Genomic DNA, 15,803 nt, shown 5'->3' on the forward strand with positions numbered 1-15,803 from the left:
AACTAGAGAGATGAACGGTAAGAGCAATACATCCAACCGGAAAGGAACTTAAAAATGAAAACATCTGGCGTCATAAGAACGTTACGAGTTGCTGAATAAAATCTTGAGTGATTGCTACTTGGCATGCAGCGGAACTTTAAAATAAACATAATAATGATATTTTATGTCCCACAAACTACTTTTATAGTTTTCGGAGACTCCGAGTTGCCAGAATTTTGTCCCGTATGAGTTTCATTACGTGGCGGTAAATCTACTGACACTAGGGTGGAGTATTTGAGAACCTTTTTCTGAAAGGGATGACTAAGATAGACCGGGGACCTTCCAGCCAGCCCAAGGAGATGTCTCTCCTCCATTGTTCTCTTCGCCTGGTTTCCCCGTGGGCCTTCTCGAAGGTCTGTAGCCAAACCCCAAACATTCTAGTACTCGACCATCAGGATTTAAAAAGGAGGCTAGTTGCGAACAGTCAAGTCAGAGTTGGACTGGAGTGGTGTTAGTTCAGGCTGTCATAACTGCCCCACCGGAGTCAAGAGTATCGTCGTGTACTGAGCGGAATACTCTCTGTGTACTGCCTTGTAGAACTGTGTCTGTAGACTGTATATTGACTTGGAGTGTGTATATGCAACAGTTGGTGTGAGTAGAATTGAAACGGTGTGAATTGTCGTTGTTGTGAGAAATATTGTAGTGCTGGTTAACACTGTTGAGCTGTTGTGATTTAGTTATCACTGTTAAGTAGTTCACTGTGTGGGGCGGCCGCGTGAATTGACTGGGTTGACTATATGGGTAACTGGACTTTCTCTGGAGTCGAGCCAAGGAATAGTCGTGTGTTGTGGTGGTCAGCGGCCCTGTGTTCAAACCTGTCTACATGCATCTGTTGAGTGAGGAGACTTGAGCGTGCGGAGTGTACCTAAGTGAACGATGGATCCTATCAATAAGGATTATAGCCTGTAGCAGGGAAAGGCTGCCAGATTGAGTCGTGCTGTAAAAGAACCGTACATAGACAGCAATTAGTGGAGTCTGGTCACTCATGTTGCAATACAATGCTGTGTGTATATTCTGTGCGTGCGCGCGCGCGCCTGTTTGTATGTGTACTCATTGGGTGGTCCCAGAATGAATTAGATCGATCAAACAGACTGTTTTATTTGCAACAGCAACAGAAGTGATATCAAGACTGAATGTACCCCATGTGTGATAAATCATTGTAATCAGCGTGAATCAACGGACCAGATATTGCAGGTTTCGATCGCCGTCGGGAGCGTTCTTGAGTCTCTGGGTATAGTGAGTACATATATAAATCCTTAGGTATTCCTCTAGTGGACATTTCTGCATGCCAGTTAAGACCAAAGGCCACACGGAAATGAAGGCTCAGTTAAATGCGCTCTTCGATAAGATTACGATGAAGATGGAGAGTGAGAATTGTGGAAGTCAGGCGATGATGAAGAAAATGCATGAAGGCCGGAAGATAACGATGAGGAAGACGGAAGAAGGCCAGATGATCATGGAGGAGGAGATGGAAGAAGGCCAGAAGAAGATAATAGAAAGTTAGAAGGTGACGATTAAAGAAATTGAAGACGACCAAAGGAAGATGGAGGACGACCAGAAGAAGATGGAAGACGGCCAGAAGAAGACGGGAGACAGGAGGAGCTGTAGGATAGCCAGAAAAAGACGGTGGATGACAGAAGACTGAAAACTGACAGACGGACAGAAGACAGAAGAAGGCCAGATGAAAACTGAAAACTCTCGTTACAGAAAAATAAACGTTCTGCTTGTATCATTTGCAATGATGCATATCATAGTAGCACTGATTGCTATAAAGCGCGTGATATGCCTCTCTCGAAAATCTTGAAATCATTTATTGTTTCATTTGCTTACTTACTTATCCGGCGCTACAGCCCTGTGTGAGCCTTGGCCTCTTCTACGATAGTCCGCCATCTACTTCGATCCTGAGCGGCTGCTCTCCATGGGCGAATGTTCATTGCCCTCAGGTCGCCTTCAACTTCATCGCTCCATCTATTACGGGGCCTTCCTTGTCGCCGTCCTTTATCTACTCGGGATTTAACTACTTTTCTTGGCATTCGATCTTCCTCCATTCTTTCCGCATGGCCAAGCCATCGCAATCTCTGTGCCTTAATAAATCTAACTATATTCTCCTGGTCTAATATGTTCTGTATATCAGCATTCGTCCTTATCCTCCAACCATTCTGGTCTTGAATTGGGCCATATATTCGTCTAATAATCTTTCTTTCAAATATTCTTAATTTATTTGCATCATCAACTAAAAGCTTCCAGGCTTTTGAGCCATATGTCACTACAGATCTAATAAGGGTCTTATATATTTTGAATTTTGTAGGTTTAGACAATAGACGGGATTTAAATAATGTAAGACTTGCATAATAGGCCCTGTTTCCAGCTATTATTCTACGATGAATCTCCTCACTTATTCTATTATTCTTTGTCAACATGGTTCCCAAATACTCAAAACTTCGTACATTCTCAAAATTATGCCCATTTATTGTCAGATTATCTTGACTTCTTCTGCCCTCTATAACAGTCACATGCATATACTTGGATTTACTGTCATTCACCTCCAATCCCATCCGTTTTCCCGCTTCCTCCATTTCAAGAAACATTTCCTTCAAATATCTATCATTCCTGGCCATTAACACTACATCATCTGCATATGCACAAAATTGTTTAGATTTATATACAATATTTCCGGTATCCATTAATTTTTCAAGGATTTGGTTAATTGCCAGATTAAACAAAGTAGCTGAGAGTGCATCACCTTGTCTGACTCCTGTATTAAGAGCAAACTCATTTCCAATTCTTCCATCCACCATCACCTTTGCCCTTACTTCTCCTAAGTGACTCTGATCATCCTAATCAGTTTCTGTGGTATTCCTATTGTCTCCATATATTCATATAGCTTATACTTGTATATACTGTCAAATGTTTATCTAAAATCTACAAACAACATATGTAGATCTATATTATGCTCATAGCATTTTTCCATCGTTTGACGTACCACGAATATTTGATCTAATGTGCTCCTATTTCTCCTGAAGCCACACTGTACTTCATCCAATCTCTCTTCAGCATATGGAGTCAGATAGTGTAATAATATATTTGAAAATACTTTATAGATGATATTCAGTAATATAATTCCCCTACAGTTAGTGCATTCGTATTTATTTCCCTTCTTATATATTGGGAAAATTATTCCTGTATTCCACTCATCAGGTACCCGTTCTTCCTCCCAAATCTTAATAGTCAGTTCATGTATCTCTTGTAACATTTCTTTGCTACTATTTTTAATCAGTTCACTTGTTATTCCGTCTTCTCCTGCTGCTTTATGGTTATTTAATTTTGCAATAGCATTTTCTACATCTTTCAATGTGGGGGCATTTACCATTTATCTCTGCCCCATATGCCTTTCACTTTCTTCCACCTCTTCTTTTTCCTTGTTAAGGAGCTCTCGGAAGTATTCGGTCCATCTTTCACTTATTTCCTCTTCATTTTGTAATATCTTGCCTTCTTTATTATTACAGCTATTCAATCTTGGCTTATACCCCTTCCTGAAATAATTAATTTCATTATAGAATTCCTTTGTCCTCTTCTGTAACCTTTGTGTCTCTATACTCTCTAGTTTCATCTTAATCATCTCTCGTTTCTTCTTCTTACAGATGTTATTACCTTCACGTCTGCATTTCTCATACTTTTCCCTATTTGACCTTGTATCTCTCTGTAACATTTTTGCTCTTGCTGCATTCTTCCTTCCAATCGCTTCCTCACACTCCATATCAAACCAAATATTCATTTCCTTTTTAGCTATACCCAGTGTTTCTTGTGCCGCATTTTGCACGCACTTTTAAACTTCTGCCCACCTCTCCTCTATTCCAGATACTTGTCCAATCGTCTGTAAAGTATTATTCATTTTCGACTGGAATTCTTGTTTTCCTCTGGTTGTTGTAGTTTTAAGTAATAATAATAATAACTTAAATGTTTCCACCTTTTCAATACAATATATTCACAAATTTACAAAATTATACGGTACTAGTTTCGACCCATCTAGGGGTCATCATCAGCCGTATTGAAGCAAAGATCATTTGTGGCGAAATCCTAAGACAATATTATTTTAAAGAATAACAAGTGAAATGAGATGTTATGGTAATAGTTAATAATACAAGGAATATACATAATAAGAGGTTTTTAACAAAGAATAAAGTATAAATGGGGTGTTGTAAAAATTATAATCATGGAAATCAGTAAGTTCTTGTATTGAAATGAAATATGGCTTAGGAAGAGGGCTTAAGGTGGGGCTGAAGGGTGCGGGAGAAAGTGTAATTGTCTTGGAAAAGTACCTTTGATTAAATTTAGGATTGAGTTTAGGTTGGCTGCATTATTGTTTCTGAGGAAAGTGATAAATAGATCGAAGAGTATGTTGGGTTTCTCTGAGATTTCATTGAGATTGTGACTGGCATTAAAGTATTGGTCTAGGTGTATGTAGTAATTTTCCATTATGTTCAGTAAAGGGCCCTTGTTTGCTAATACGAGGATGTCCATGTCTTGTTCAATATTGGTGAAATTATGGTTATAATCTTGCATGTGTTGGCCATATTTCATTTCAATACAAGAACTTACTGATTTCCATGATTATAATTTTTACAACACCCCATTTATACTTTATTCTTTGTTAAAAACCTCTTATTATGTATATTCCTTGTATTATTAACTATTACCATAACATCTCATTTCACTTGTTATTCTTTAAAATAATATTGTCTTAGGATTTCGCCACAAATGATCTTTGCTTCAATACGGCTGATGATGACCCCTAGATGGGTCGAAACTAGTACCGTATAATTTTGTAAATTTGTGAATATATTGTATTGAAAAGGTGGAAACATTTAAGTTATTATTATTATTACTTATATATTGTTCAATACGGACCAAAAACATGAAATTCATAACCATCAATGTTGTAGTTTTTCCAAATTCCATTTCCTTCTTTCCGTAGGTTGTCTCCTCTGTCCTGTTGCCAATTTTTGTCTCACTATTGCTTTTACTAAATAATGATCAGAATCACAGTTTTGGCCCTCTGCACGTCCTTACGTCAATAATGGATGCTGCATGCCTCACTAGTACATGATCTATTTGATTTACTACTGTGCTTCCTGGCATCTTCCATGTTCCTTTATGTATTTATTGTTTCATTTGCATTAAACCCAATCATAACGTATGGCTCAAAGTGCACCTTCAGTCAAAGTGTTTCATTTTGTGATAAGAGTCACGTTATCTTGTTGCGTCCAGATCTAAAGAGAAGTAAGGATGTACTTGTCAATACTGACCTACCCAGGCTTGAAGTCATGACTTGCAGAAAGATGAAGCCCTTGCCAATCTGACATTTGATAATAGTGTGCTGGCTCCTATGCTACTGGTGAAGGTTCGAGAGAATGGGTCTGAATGTACTCTGCAGGCAGTCCACAACGATCATAAATCCTGGAGGGACCAGCACGGGAGATGAATTGTTCACCTGACGAGAGAAAAACCATTGTTCACTCTTTATTTAGAGGTAAAAATCTGGTATTTGTGAGCCCTATAAATATAGAATTCTTCTAGCGATTCTCAGTAATGATTTTTTTTTTTTTTTTTTTAGGTCTTGCACCAGGACGATTTGTTTGTGATGATGTACCTCATGTTCAAGATAGTGTATTGGTTAGCGAAATAGTTGACAATACTAACAATTTGCTGGAAGTTATGGAAACTTCAGATCCTGTAGAAATTCCGACTGGTGCTAACACTGCTGCCAGACTCCTAATTGGCAATTTTAGAAACGCATCTTGTGATTTGTCAGCTATGGAGATGGGATGGACCATTTTAGTAAATAATCCAGTAACCAATCCACAGTTACAACCGCTATGATTTTCACCAAAACTATAGGCTGTCAGGATCAGATTTTCAGTATGCGCCAGGTAATTGAAAAAATTTTACGAGAGGAACAGGCAGTTGTGTTTATGTTTCGTAGATCTAGAGAAAGCATATGACTGGGTACTGAGGGAAAAGATGTTCGCCATACTGCGGGACTATGGAATTAAGGGTAGATTATTAAAATCAATCAAAGGCATTTATGTTGACAATTGGGCTGCAGTGGGTTCGTTTCTCTGAAATAGTGTTTGGTGATAACGGACTTAACATCGGCAGTCTAGATAAGTACAGAAGTTTTTCATTATATTAATACTTGTAAATTTATTTTTGTCATTACTGCTTCATATTATCACTAAACGCAACATAAACAATAATGTACATACATAAGCATGTTGTAAGTGATTTGATAGAATCTGAGGATGTTCTTGTAGAACGAAACATGTCATTATTTGTATAATAGTGTGTATCTTTACAAATATGTTTATAGAGTTATCATTTATATTGTAATTGCAGTGTGTGTGACAAACTGAAAAGTTTTTGTTACATTTAACTAAGTCGACACTGAAAAGTATAGCTTCATTCTTAACATCTTATTCATAAGTTAGAAGTAACAGACATGAAAGTAGCTGGAATGAGGCGGTAAAGGCTAAATTAGGAATGAACTCCATAGATAAAGCTGTACGCATAAACCTGCTTCGATGGTGGGGTCATGTGAGGCGAATGGAGGAGTATAGTTTACCTAGGAAATAATGGACTATGTTATGGAGGGTAAGAGAAGTAGAGGGAGATCAAGACGACGATGGTTAGACTTAGTTTCTAACGATTTAAACATAAGTGGTATAGAACTAGGGGCTGCCTGGCCGAGGCGGTAAAGGCGTGCTCGGTTCGCCCGGAAGGACGTGGGTTCGAATCCCCGTCAGGAAGTCGTAAAATTTAAGAAACGAGATTTCCACTTCCGGAGGTGCACATGGCCCTGAGGTTCACTCAGCCTACACCAAAAATAAGACGGCCGGGCGAAGAGCTAACCACTCTACCCCATCACGTGCCGCGGTTAACAATGGTATGTATGTATGTTTTTTACTGTGAACAGCTGTTGGACCAGTCATTGGAGGGTTCGTTTCTCTGCAGTTACAATGGTAATGCTATGTAGTGGTGATGAATGGCAGCAGGACAAATCATACTTCATTGCATTAGTCAGTTAGCATAAAGTTATTTATTGTTGACAAGTAAGTATGCTTACCGCCGACGGACTCTGAACAAAGTATACGTTCATGTATATTTGCATTATCATAGTTCAAACGGTAAAAATGTACCTCGGAGCTGTCAGCTTGCATTCAGTAGATAGTGGATTCGGACTTCACTGTCGGCAGCCCTGACGATGGTTTTCCGTGGTTCCCGATTTTCACACTAGACGCTTCCTTCGCACTCCTAGCCCTTTCCTATCCCATCGTCTCCACAAGATCTATCTGTGTCTGTGGGACGTAAAGCAAATTGTAGACTAGTAGAAAAATATACCAGATATTAAAAATTGTAAATTGACTGTTCAATTATTTTTGTTATGTACAGGATGTTCGAGAGATAAGTACAAATAACCTTCCGGGAGTTATGTGCGCAGCTCATAAAATATTATTTTTAAAATTTTGCTTCGTCTGAGGGAGGAGCTTGAAGTAGAGTGGGATGTTGTGAGGTACATAGTAGTAGCATCTTTTGCCCCTTGGCTCATACCACACGCCCTACCATGCTTCAGGCAGTAGGCACGGTTGATTTATCAGTAGCAATTTTCAAATACAGAACATCTCTGCACTGCAGCTGTACACTAATTTCACTGCCGCTTCAGGACGTATGTCCTCACTGCATATGAATACTGGAAAGAGGTTTGGAATTGAATCCAGGCTTTTGGAACGAAATCTAGTATAGAAATTGTAGTCTATACCACCACTTTTTCATATGGCGCTTTTGATTGTATTTTGTCCATCGGATGGGGACGTTAAACCTCTTGTCCCGTTGGTGTTATTTTATGGGAGTAGGCTAAGTTCCAAAAGTCATGATAAATACACAAAGAAATAAATAAACCACTACAGTCCAAAATGCTGATGGTGAATTTTTTTCGCGAAAGGGACTCGAACTGTCTAACCACGGTATCAGATACAGACTTGACGCCTTAACGATCATGGTTATGGTGTTTGGTGTGGAACTAAATGAGACCACAGACCTAGTTGCAAATACATGATTGTGGAAACACTTAGCTAATTCACAAAGTGTTGCAGACTTAAGAGTATATAATGAAGATGTATGTCGGGCTATAAATGTATTCGTAGATCTAGAAAAGGCATTCGATAATGTTGATTGGACCAAGCTATTTATGATTCTGAAGATGATAGGGATCAGATACCGAGAACGAAGAATTATCTACAATCTGTATAAAAATCAGTCTGCAGTGATAAGAATCGAGGGCTTTGAAAAAGAAGCAGCAATCCAGAAAGGAGTGAGGCAAGGCTGCAGTTTGTCCCCTCTCCTTTTCAATGTTTACATAGAACAGGCAGTAAAGGAAATCAAAGAGAAATTTGGAAAGGGAATCACAGTCCAAGGAGAGGAAATCAAAACCTTGAGATTTGCCGATGATATTGTTATTTTATCTGAGTCTGCAGAAGATCTCGAGAAGTTGCTGAATGGTATGGATGAAGTCTTGGGTAAGGAGTACAAGATGAAAATAAATAAGTCCAAAACAAAAGTAATGGAGTGCAGTCGAACGAAGGCAGGTGATGCAGGAAATATTAGATTAGGAAATGAAGTCTTAAAGGAAGTAGATGAATATTGTTACTTGGGTAGTAAAATAACTAACGATGGCAGAAGTAAGGAGGACATAAAATGCAGACTAGCACAAGCAAGGAAGAGCTTTCTTAAGAAAAGAAATTTGCTCACTTCAAACATTGATATCGGAATTAGAAAGATGTTTTTGAAGACTTTCGTGTGGAGCGTGGCATTGTATGGAAGTGAAACATGGACGATAACTGGCTCAGAAAGAAAGAGAATAGAAGCTTTTGAAATGTGGTGTTACAGAAGAATGCTGAAGGAGAGATGGATAGATCGAATCACTAATGAAGAGATACTGAATCGAATTGGTGAGAGGAGATCGATTTGGCTAAATTTGACGAGAAGAAGAGATAGAATGATAGGACACATCTTAAGACACCCAGGACTTGTTCAGTTGGTTTTTGAAGGAAGTGTAGGGGGTAAGAACGGTAGGGGTAGACCAAGATATGAATATGACAAGCAGATTAGAGCAGATGTAGGATGCAATAGCTACGTAGAAATGAAAAGGTTAGCGCAGGATAGGGTGGCATGGACCGCTGCATCAAACCAGTCTATGGACTGATGACTCAAACAACAACATTATTATTATTTTTATTATTATTATTATTATTATTATTATTATTATTATTATTATTATTATTATTATTATTATTATTATTATTATTATTATTATTATTATAGCTTTGGTAATTTGGTTTCTCTTATTATTCCACCTGCCTCGTTGTCCAGCTTCGTGGCTGAGTGTTCAGCGTCTTCGTCTTCGCTCCTTGGGGTCCAGGGTTCGATCCCCGGCGATTTTGAGACCTTTTAATCGTAGATGGTTAAATTGTCCGCCTCTGTGGTGTAGTGGTTAATGTGATTAACTGCCACCCCCGGAGGCCCGGGTTCGATTCCCGGCTCTGCCACGAAATTTGAAAAGTGGTACGAGGGCTGGAACGGAGTCCACTCAGCCTCGGGAGGTCAACTGAGTAGAGGTGGGTTCGATTCCCTCCTCAGCCATCCTTGAAGTGGTTTTCTGTGGTTTCCCACTTCTCCTCCAGGCAAATGCCGGGATGACACCTAACTTAAGGCCACGACCGTTTCCTTCCCTCTTCCTTGTCTATCCCTTCCAATCTTCTCATCCCCCGCGAGGCCCCTGTTCAGCATAGCAGGTGAGGCCGCTTGGGCGAGGCACTGGTCCTCCTCCCCAGTTGTATCCCCGACCCAATGTCTCAGGCTCCAGGACACTGCTCTTGAGGCGGTAGAGGTGGGATCCCTCACTGAGTCCGAGGGAAAAAACCAAACCTGGAGGGTAAACAGAATAAGAAGAAGATGAAGATGGTTAATTCCCGTAACTTGGGGACAGATTGTTTGTGTATTTCATACACCACACCCAACACTATCCTACACCACAATAACATCACGCGTTTACCATACCTACACATCAAATGCTGCCCACTCTCGTCGAAGAATCTGCTTTACAAAGCCTGCACCAGGCTACGAATAGCAGCACGAAACTATTGTTACCTACCTCTTTACCCATAGAACAAGGTATGTTTGATCTTAAACCACTCCAACATTTCACACCAGTTATGAATTCGGGCTTCCGCGAATTTTGTACGATCATTCCTAAAAATACTGAGTTTTTTCTTTTATCAAGTCACATAGCGCCTTTTACAAATTCTAGACTCAGAAATTTTGTTAAGAAATCAGAATAGCACTGGTTATGAGCCACATTCAAAACTCGAGGTATACAGTGGCGATGGCAACGATGTCCTAGGCCTTGAAATGGAAATAACCACGATAGACATACTGTGAAAAGACTTGTCAAGAAATATACTTGAATAACGAATCAATGCATTTTGGATAAACTTGATAGAAATGTAATACTGAAACACTCAGAGCAGCTTTTGTCTAGTTCCGCGGTGCAAGACTTCTCAGAGAAACCACCTCCCTTAACTCCGTTGGCGGCGCTACTATTTGTGACTGGCGTCAATTTTCGTAACACATTAATTATCACCAACATATAGGAACATGACACATCGAATATTCGCGAACAGATGTATAACAGTAGTAATTCCCCACCTAGTTGATCCAAGTTCAATTATCATCGCCGTCGTGAATTTAAGACCGGTTTTGGATTTTAAGGGGGGACGTACGCGATATTACAGTATAACAGCATTTTTATTATAACTCAGGGCATTTTAGAGTTAGCTTTACCAAACTTTGTATACACATAAATAGGTGTCAGAGGAATGTTTTCCACCAATATAAAAAGATAATACTTAATATTTTTCAAATTATAAAAATTCTAAATTTGAAAATTTTGTCATGATGTAAGGAACATTTACTCAAAAACTGTCTTTGCTATGAACTTGAACTTTTGTATATAGACTGTAAGAAAGCAGTTGAAAAATTCTCTCGAACAGAATTAGTCAGAATGTTTTTGTTTTTTATAAATTATATTTTCAATTCTAGAAAAAACTATTGACCTCTTTTATAGGTATATATAAATGCATAAATTCTTTCCAAATTTATTTAGGAAAAAACGGCTGCGTTCAACCTCAACTTACGATTCACAAGTGAATTTACTATCGGACATTAAGATGGGAATTTCTCTGAAAAATGAAAATCCACAGCCTGTTATCAGTCATGCGACCGGGTCAGGAATGAAATGAATGAAGCCCTCATCTAGCGACGAGGATAGGAAATGTGCCGGCTGCCGAAGCCTGTCGCACCCCTCTGGGGTAATGATACATGACTGATAGATGAAATGAAATGATATTGGAGAGTGCTGCTGGAATGAAATATGACAGGCAAAACCGGAGTACCCGGAGAAAAACCTGTCCTGCCTCCGCTTTGTCCAGCACAAATCTCACATGAAGTGACCGAGATTTGAACCACTGTATCCAGCGGTGAGAGGCCGGCGCGCTGCCGCCTGAACCACGGAGGCTTCTTGAATTTCTCTAGTTTTAGGAAATTAAAAATATCACTTTCAGTCCATACTGACAATGTTATACTGTATTTCCTTAAAATATTTCCCGGGACCCCCAATTCATTCCAGACAGGGGCTGGTATGGTATCGAACATGCAGATGTGGACGTAAGTATTCCTACGGTAAAACATGTTACAGTTAGCGACTTATTTCATTTGTACTCTATTCCCGTTAATTAACATGTGTGAGATTTGCCGTAATACCACAGATCAGCCACAAGTGCAAGACCATATTTGTGCGTGAAAAAGAGCAATGTTCACGTTGTAACGTCCGGTTCTTTCCGGACAGATCGTACACTTCGCTATGAACAAGGCAACACGGACAAACTAGTTGTCTACTACACTCAGTCGCTCTCATGTGCTGACTGCATGTTAATCCAACTGTATTTAGTGACTGGTGGGAAACAAGTGGTTCAAATGGGTCGGGAAGGAAAAGAAACTACAGTAGAAATGAGGCGACTGATTGTTTCATTAACTCGTGAAGGGATATCGTATTCTGAAATTGCAAACATCGTTAGGAGAAGTTCGACCACGCAGAGTATAATTAAGCAATTCAAAGAAACGATCTTACTAATGAACAAAGAAAGATTTGGTCACCCACAAAAACTGACCACCAGGGAAACGATGCAAGTGATCCAAGAGATCAAGAAGGGCGCAAAAATCTGCATCTAGTGCGATGTCTGTCTGTATTGAAGAACAATTCGAGAAGCTAGTAACACCCCAAGGAATAAAGTGTATCATCAATCGTGCAGGATAAAGAGCTAAGGTACGCAGAAAACACCCTACATAAGCAAGGAGAATCGGACAAGCAGATTAGAGTTCGTAAAACTTATGTAGGAGAGGACCTCGATTTCTGGAACAGCGTTGTTTTCCTGGACAAAAGTAAATTCAACCCGCTTCATAACAATGTCCGTGTTTTGGTTTGGAGAAGGCCCAATACTGCTCTTGACATCCAGAATCTTCAGGCTACTGTGAAGCATGGTGGAGGTGTATGGCCGCGTCTGGTGTCAGGGAGGTAACTTATATTAAGGGAACTGTAGGCAGATTTGCTTATTTACGTATTCTGAAAGAAAAGAAGGTGTAGAGAAACTGAGTTTGGGAAATGATTACTACTTCTAGTATGACAACGATCCCAAGCATATAGCCGACAGTGTCCGACTATGGATGTTTTATAATACGACTCATAACCTAAACACCTCAGCATAGTCTCCCGATCTCAATCTTATTGAACACCTGTGGATTGAAAGAAGAGTACGAAGACTCTACATCTCTAGTCAATCTCAGTTAAAATAATTGCTTTTGAAGGAAGGGCATAATATTGGAGCAGAGACAACTGGAAATCTGGAGCATAATACGAACAAGAGACTGAGGGAAGTGATCTACAGACGATGAAGGCAAGCGAAGTACTGAGGAACGGAATTCACCATTGATTTACGTTCGAGAAGATTAATGTTACGTGGGTGTACGAATACTTTTGTCCAACTTAAAACTCGTATTCAGAGAAGGAACATTTATTTATTTTTATTTAGAACGTAAAAACTGTATCATTACTGTGTCCATGCATTCAAGTGCCTTTTCTTGCTATTTGCTTTACGTCGCACCGACACAGATAGTTCTTACGGCGACGATGGGATAGGAAAGGCCTAGAAATGGGAAGGAAGCGGCCGTAGCCTTAATTAAGGTACAGCCCCAGCATTTGCCTGGTGTGAAAATGGGAAACCACGGAAAACCATCTTCAGGGCTGCCGACAGTGGGGTTCGAACCCACTATCTCCCGGATGCGAGCTCACAGCTGCGCGCTCCTAACCGCACGGCCAACTCGCCCGGTACATTCAAGTGATTGGTTATATTTAGTACGGTATATCAGAAGTATTTATGTTTGTGCGTACTGAGAGTTCCACAACAAATATTTTGGTTACCTAGTGGCTGTACTATTACTTACGTCCATGTCTGTGTGTAGCATATAGGTACTTTTATTTCCCACGATTACCCCAATGAATTGCACATACAGAGTTAACAGTATAGCCACCACGTGCCAGGCTTCTTGGCTGAATGATCTGGGGCCTTCGGTTCACAGGGCGCGTGTTTCATTAACGCCCTTTTCCAAACACTCCAGTCCCTCTCCCACTCTCTTCTCCACTGTTACGAGCAGCTTGAAAACCTACAACCTTTTTTCCAGTCATTGACCGGGTCAGAGATGGAATGAATGAATGAATGAATGAATGAATGAATGAAGCCCCCATCTTGCGGCGAGGATAGGAATTGTGCCGGCTGCCGAAGCCTGTCGCACTCCTCTGGGGCAATGATTAATGACTGACAGATGAAATGAAATGAAATGATAGTGGAGAGTGTTGCTGGAATGAAATATGACAGGGAAAACCGGAGTACCCGGAGAAAAACCTGTTCCGCCTCCGCTTTGTCCAGCACAAATCTCGCATGGAGTGACCGGTATTTGAAACACGGAACACAGCGGTGAGAGGCCGACGCGCTGCCTTCTGAGCCACGGAGGATTCTATGAGCAACTTAAATTATTTAAATGATAAACCATATGCTAACATATTCGACACCTATGTATTCTCGTATAACATGCCACTCTATCGGCCACGACAGAAACACGCAATGGTGAAGACATCCTTTCACGTAACGTTAGTGACAGGAAGGCCATCCGGCCGTAAAACTGTGACACAGATTGCAACCTTTACCCCAATGGAGTGTAAGGAAAAGCGAAGGAAGAAGTATATACAACACGTTAACCTCTGACTTCTGACATGGTGTCACGAACACGAGATCACAGACTATTTTCAATTATTTGTACCAAGCTCCTCTTTTCATGCAGGTCTCTAAACAATCTCTTCTAAACCAAAAATATTCTCAAGAAATCCCTAATAAATTCTCCCGAAGCTTCCGGTCTCATCTTATGGAACCCATAACGATTAGGTTTTACGTAGCGCAGGTATCTTTCAACGGCGTATTGTCAGTTCCTCCGATTGGGGGCTGGGTGTTTGCGTTCGTTTCAGTCCACTTCTCTTCATATAGACCTATACACAACACAACCGCCACAGAAGAATGCATTAGAAAATGCATCCCTTCACATGGGGTTGACGTCAGAAAAGACATCTGGTAGTAAAACTGGGTAAAATCCATGTCGATGCCTACCCCAATAAATTGGGATTAAAATCAGGAAGAAAATGTATCTTTCAATGCCCTGCCTCTCTTGGCCATTTCCTTTCGTCATGCGATACCCTCACATTTCGAGAAATCTCGCGTATTTCATTTTCTATATTATTAATGTTAGGAAGGTTTATATATCCGTTATTTCTTGTTTCCTTTCTTAAAACAACAATCACCACTACACCCCTTCGACAGATGACAATACAAGTGGTTCGGTTGGCATAAAGCAATCAAAACGTAGGGAGATGTTTACTTACTTTAGTCGTACTGCAGCCCGGTCACCAACGTGCTGTCAACACCGCACACAGTACACAAGCGAACACAACACACTCCTACTCCGCTGAGCTTGCCGCTCACTACTGAACACTGCGGTGAGATACCAGCTGTTGACACAGCCACGTGGTGACGATATGGACGCTCACCAGGCGGCACCACTTAATATACAAACATCCCATCCCAGTTGACGTTGCGATACTCCTTTTCTATCGGGTTTAACACCCTCGCCCTGAACTTTTAAACTTGTTTTTAGTAATTGAAACATAAAACAATATACCCTAAGGTATTATTAATTACATTTACTTGTTAGTTTCTCAGAGCGTCCGTGGTTCAGACGGCAGCGCGCCGGCCTCTCACCACGGGGTTACGTGGTTCAAATCCGGGTCGCTCCATGTGAGATTTGTGTTGGACAAAGAGGAGGCGGGACAGGTTTTTCTCCGGGTACTCCGGTTTCCCCTGTCGTATTTCATTCCAGAAACACTCTCCAGTATCATTTCACTTCATCTGTCGTTCATTAATCATTGCCACAGAAGAGTGCAACAGGCTTCGGCAGCCGGCACAATTCCTATCCTCGCCACTAGATGGTGGCTCCATTCATTCCATTCCCGACCCGGCGAATGACTGGAAACAGGCTGTGGATTTTCATTT

At 40.5% G+C, this 15,803-nt stretch overlaps 1 protein-coding gene across 1 annotated transcript in view; it reads right to left on the reverse strand.

Moving 5' to 3' along the window:
- The window catches only part of LOC136858171 (solute carrier family 22 member 2), a 509,914-nt gene extending 494,647 nt beyond the window's left edge, over positions 1–15,267 (reverse strand). The window contains exon 1 of the mRNA XM_067137526.2: positions 15,137–15,267. The gene's annotated coding sequence lies outside the window, so the exon portion shown is untranslated. The remainder of the gene's footprint in view (positions 1–15,136) is intronic.
- Positions 15,268–15,803: the final 536 nt, after the last annotated feature.

The sequence above is a fragment of the Anabrus simplex genome, chromosome 1 (assembly GCF_040414725.1).
Source record: "Anabrus simplex isolate iqAnaSimp1 chromosome 1, ASM4041472v1, whole genome shotgun sequence".
Taxonomy (NCBI): domain Eukaryota; kingdom Metazoa; phylum Arthropoda; class Insecta; order Orthoptera; family Tettigoniidae; genus Anabrus; species Anabrus simplex.